Here is a 6,000-nt window from a genome sequence, read left to right as displayed (position 1 = left end):
AAGTCACCAGCTGCATTAGCCCCTAACAAGACAGTCAGCCTTCGAAGTTTTGAAGCCAGGCCTTGACTTCTCCTCTCTAGCTATGAAAGTCCTAGATGGCATCTTCTTCCAATAGAAGGCTGTTTCATCTACATTGAAGATATGTTGTCCGGTGTAGCCACCTTCATCCACTACCTTAGCTAGGTCTTCTGGATAACTTGTTGCAGCTCCTGTAATCAGCACTTGCTGCTTCACCTTGCGCTTTCATGTTATGATGACAGCTTTTCCTTAAACCTCATGAGCCAACCTCTGCTAGCTTCGGACTTTCCTTCTGCAGCTTCCTCACCTCTCTCAGCCTTCACAGAATTGAAGAGAGTTAATGCTCTGCTCTGGATTAGGCTGTGGCTTAGGGGAAGATGACTGGTTTGATCTTCTTTCCAGACCACTAAAACTTTCTCAGTAGCAGCAATAAGCTGTCTCACTTTCTTATCATTCATGTGTTCACTGGAGTAGCGCTTTCAATTTCCTTCTAGAACGTTTCCTTTGCATTCACAGTTTGGCTAATTGTTTGGTGCAAGAGGCCTCGCTTTCAGCCTGTCTTGGCTTTTGGGAGCCTTCCTCAATAGGGTTAATCATTTCTGGCTTTTGATTTAAAGTGAGAGACATGCGACTCTTTCTTCCACTTGCACACTTACAGGCCATTGTAGGGTTTTAATTGGCCACATTTCAATATTGTTGTTTCTCAGGAAAGAGGGAGGCACAAGGAGAGGGAGAGACCGGGGAATGCCTGGTTGGTGGAGCAGTCAGAACACTCAGGAAATTTATTGATCAAGTCTACCATCTTATATGGGTGTGGTTTGTGGTGCCCCAAAACAATTACAATAGTAACATCAAAGATCACTGGTCACAGCTCACCAGAACAAATATAACAAAATGAAAAAGTTTTAACTATTACAAGAATTACCAAAATATGACACAAAGTGAGCACATGCTGTTGGAAAATGGTGCCAACAGAGTTGCTCAACTCAGGGTTGCTACAAACCTTCAATTTGTTAAAAAAAAAAAAAGTTATTTCAAAGCACAATAAAACGAGGAACAATAAAAGGAGATATCCTTATATTTCTTACAATTCTGGTGGCTAGCAACTCCAAAACCCAGGCACCAGCAGATTCGGTGCTGGCGAGGCTGCCCTCTGCTTCAAGCTGGCCCTGCGCTGGTCCTCACAAGGCAAAGGCACAGGGGCAGAGAGGACGAACGCTGTGTCCTCGCACATGGCAGAAGAGAGGAGAACTCTCCCTTAGCCCTTTGATAAGAGCACTAACCCCATGCCTGGGGGCAGAGCCCTCATGGCCCAATCATCTCCCAAGGGCACCACCTTTTTTTTTTTTTTTTTTTTGAGACAGAGTCTCACTTTATTGCCCAGGCTAGAGTGAGTGCCGTGGCGTCAGCCTAGCTCACAGCAACCTCAAACTCCTGGGCTCAAGCGATCCTCCTGCCTCAGCCTCCCGAGTAGCTGGGACTACAGGCATGTGCCACCATGCCCGGCTAATTTTTTCTATATATATTAGTTGACCAATTAATTTCTTTCTATTTATAGTAGAGACGGGGTCTCACTCTTGCTCAGGCTACTTTCGAACTCCTGACCTTGAGCAATCCTCCCGCCTCGGCCTCCCAGAGTGCTAGGATTACAGGCGTGAGCCACCGTGCCCGGCCAACCACCTCTTAATTTATCATCTTGGGGGTTAAGCTCTAAGGTAAGAACTTTGGAGGGACACACACATTCAAACCATGCCAGTGTCCTGATCTTCCCTGAGATGTCTATTTTACGTCTGGAAACCATGCTGGGCAGGGAGGTAGGAAGAGGAAGAACAAGGGGAAAGAAACAAGGGATATTTTAGAGCCTTAGGCCTCAAACACCAAAAGAACAGGCCAACTCTCTGAACTAGTAGACTTTGAAGTCTGACCTTCCAGTACATCCTCTTGACTTTCTTCCCGAAAGTCCAGGAGAGTTTTTCTAATCGGCCTAGAGTCATCACAACCCCCAGTTCGCCACGCAGGCCTACCACGTGCATTCATTCAACACGCATCCGGTGACCACCTACTGTGTGCTCAGTCCTCCTGGGCGCTGAGGAAGATCCAGAGAAGTACAAAACAGGTACCTGTCCTCAAGGGTTGCGTTGCGTGTACAGCCTGAAGCTGCGTGAGCCCCCAGGCGCCGCACAAAGTCTTAAGGAGGCGTCAGGGCAACCCGCACAGTCGGAAAGGGTTGGAAGGCACAGCACCCGGAGGCTGGAGGTGTCCAAACAGTGAGGGTTGCAACAAGCATCAGAAGAAGTGTGTGAGTTAGTTTCCTAGAGAAACAGAAGCAGTAATACAGTTTTACCCTTGAACAACATAGATTTGAACTGCGTGGGTCCACTTATACATGGATATTTTTCCATAAGCAAGTTGGAAAACTTCTTGGAGATTTGCAACAATTTGAAAAAATTCACCGATGAACTACATAGCCTAGAAATACTGAAAAAAAATAAGAAAAAGTTAGGTATGTCATGAAGGCACAAAATATATGCAGATACTAGTCTATGTTATCATTTACTACCATAAACTATACACACATCTATCATAAAAAGTTAAAATGTATCAAACGTATATGTCCACACAAACACTTTTAGACCCTACATGGCACCATTCACAGTGCAGATAAATGTAAACAAACATAAAGATGAAGTATTAAGTCATAACTGCATAAAATTAACTGCAATATATCTTGTACTGGTGTTATAATTCTGTAGACATCTCCTGTTCTACTACCGTGAGCTCGAGTGTCGCAACTACCCACTAGCTGCGCAACGCCAATCCTCTCTGCGTGGGCGGGCCACCTCTCCAGTAAATTGTGACCACAGTAAAAAGTAGTCTCCTGCAGTTCTCGTGCATGGTTCATCGTGCTTTGTGCACTTCCGTAAGCCCTCAATAACACCGTGGGACCCACGAAGCCCCACTCGTGACGCTGGAAGTTCTCCCGGTAAACAGAGAAGCCAGGACGTTCCGAGGAAAAGCTGAATTGCCTGCTGCGCACCGTGGATCCGGGTCTGCAGCCGCAGCGGCTGCCAGTAAGATGGACGGTTCGTCTCGTAAACAGACACTGTAAATTTACAGTACTGATAAACACAGGGCAGTGCCATAAATGTATTCTCTTTCTTACGATTTTCTCAATAACATTTTCTTTTCTCTAGCTTCCTTTATTGTAAAAATACAGTATATTATACAGTCTATAATGTCATAAAACACAGTATATACCATACAAAATATGTGTGGATTGATCACTTATGTTACCGGTAAGGCTTCGGGTCAGCGGTTGGCTATTAGTGGTTAAGGTTTAGGGGAGTTTAACGTTATACTCAGATTTTCCACTGCACAGGGGATCGGCACCCCAGCCCCGGTTGTTCAAGGATCCGCTGTACAGGGGTGTGGTGTGAGTGCAGGTGTGTGGAGGGAGGGGGGAAAGGGACATTTCTTATAAGGAAGGAAACAGCTGCCATGACCATGCAGACTGGTAAGTCCAAACTGGGTGGGACAAGAGAGCAGGCAGGAAACTCGGGCAGAAGTTGACGTTACCATCCTGAGGCAGAATTTCCTCTCTAAGAGACCTCAGTTTTGTTCTTAAGGCCTTCAGTTGAACGGATGGCCCGGTACTCTTCTTTACTTAAAGATGTATCTGTTAACCACGGCAATAAAATACCCTTGCGGCGACACCTAGACAGCGTCTGGGGGATGCCTGGGTAAACACCCTGGCCGAGGTGCACGTGAAGCTCGCGGTCACAGGCCTCCCAACCAGGCGCAGGGAGGCAGGAGCAGGGCGCAGGCCCGGCCTGGGAGAGGCGGAGGAGCCGAGTGCCGCTGGCCTGGGGTGGAAACACAGCCCACGAGGCGGGACCTGCCATTCGGGAGTCAGTGTTGGGGGACTTGTGACATGCCCCGGCCTCTGGGAGCTGTTCAAGCTTCCCCAGGACGCGACACAGGCGACACCATGGTCTGGCAACCGTCCTGCAAAGAGCAGGCCACCGAGAACTCTGCCGTGCAAGACCAGAACTGGCTGGGGAGGTGACGGGGGCAGGCGTGAAAGGCTGACTGTCCGGAGGAGGCAGGGCTGCTCCGAGGGACAGAGCAGGGAAGGATGGCCCCTAGGCAGACGGGGAGTCTGGTCCTCGATGTTAACTGAGACCAACAGGGACGCATAGCCAGACTCAGGACAGAGGCGGGGGCCAAGGTACACTACTTGGGAATCAGCGACAGAACACCGTTGACCCCATGGGAGCCGACAGAGGAAGAGGGTGAAAAGGGAAAGATCAGAGAGCTGACCAAGCGGTTACAGGGACCCCAGGAATGAGGACGGCCGGTCCCTTGGGGCGTCTCCCACGTGTGCGGCCACGAGGAGACGAGGGCTGGGAGAAGGGCTGGCCGCTGAAGGGTTTCTACCCGTGCGACCAGCCTGCGGCTGCTGGCAGAGGCCACGGGGGAGGGGTCTGGACCAGACTTGAGTGGAAGTCCCTGGACACCCAGTAGGAGGGGCAGGGCGCGGGCGGGAGGACTTGGGGAGCAGGCCCGGCCTCAAGGGAGGTGAAGGCAGCGGGAGGAGCAGATGCAAGTCGTGGTTCCCACACGGCCAGGACACAGGGGACCAGGCTCCAGGCAGAAGTCTCTGGAGGGGCCAACGCTGCCCACGGAGTTCTCAACTCCCGACACCGCCTTAGTGCAAAACGGGTAGCAGAAGCAGCAGCCCCGGATGATGTCTGTAGCGTGCACTTCTATGTAGTGTGTACACCAGCCACAGCTTGGGGACGCTACACACCAACGTACATTAAATCTCTTAATTGCCACGCCAACCCTAAGAGTTAGGGACTAGAATTATCACCATTTTACAGACAGAAACTGACGCACAGAGAGGTTAATAACTTGCCCAAGGTCACACAGCTAGCAAGTGGCAGAGCCAGGATTCCAATTAAACAGTCAACTCAGGTGTGAGAGGTTAAGGGACTTGTCCGAAATCATAAAGTAAGGAGATAAATTCAGAACTCAAGTCCAGGCCCTGAGCATGTACATGCAGCCAGTTTGCCCATCCAGGGGCAAACCAGTCTGGGTCACCCTGTGAGCAGGAGCCTGTGATGTCCTCTCCAGACCCTCAGCAGGTATCCCGGTTCCCAACGTCCTTGCAAAGACTGGCCCCAGACCAGGATGATGTCATCACCAGAGCCCAAGACCCGCTGTCCAGAGGGCGAGGGTTGCAGCTTTACACATCAGCAGCCCAAGCAGAGGTACAGGTGCCCTGGGGAGCTAGCGGGTCACCTGCCAGCAAGACCCTCCCCCAGGTTTATGTTCAGATTCGGGGGACAACAGATATGCTAGAAGTGGCTCAGCTGAGGGGCTTTGAGATGCTTCACCCCAAGGTTCCTGCCAGCTCTACAAGACTGTATCGTCACTGAGCCACGACACAATACATTTATAATTTGGAGGTTTATTGATGATCCACTGTGTCATCTGATCTCTTAACCTACTGAAATCCCACATGGTAATTAAGTCAAGTCCAAATAGCCAACAGAGAGAGACCCTCTACCTTAATAAGAATCCCGTTGCTTTTACATGTGTGCCTGCCTTCTACTCCTAAACTCCTTCAGCACACACCCACTGCAGTCCAGGAACCAAATACTGATTTGGTGCATATCCACCCAGTCAGCACTAAGGAGACCTATCCACAGATAAATAGACCCTATGGGGACTTCTCGTTCTCAGCCAAAACCATTTTCTTTGCTGCAAGGAATTATGTCCAGCTCTCAGCACCTTGCAGCCCCTCCCCTCCACCTTCCAGCCCTCTTCTCCTCATTCTCCTCTCTCTTCCTCTGCCAACGAGCCAGGAGCCAGCGACTCAGCCTTTGTTCCACGGGCCTAGTTCCTCTCCCTGCGTACTCCGCTGGCCTCCTCCTCCGCGCTGTTCTCAGGAGGAGCAGGAACGGGGAGAGGACTGAG

Source organism: Microcebus murinus, chromosome 21 (assembly GCF_040939455.1).
Source record: "Microcebus murinus isolate Inina chromosome 21, M.murinus_Inina_mat1.0, whole genome shotgun sequence".
NCBI classification, from domain to species: domain Eukaryota; kingdom Metazoa; phylum Chordata; class Mammalia; order Primates; family Cheirogaleidae; genus Microcebus; species Microcebus murinus.
The sequence above is the reverse complement of the archived record's forward strand: the minus strand, read 5'-3'. Positions refer to the sequence as shown.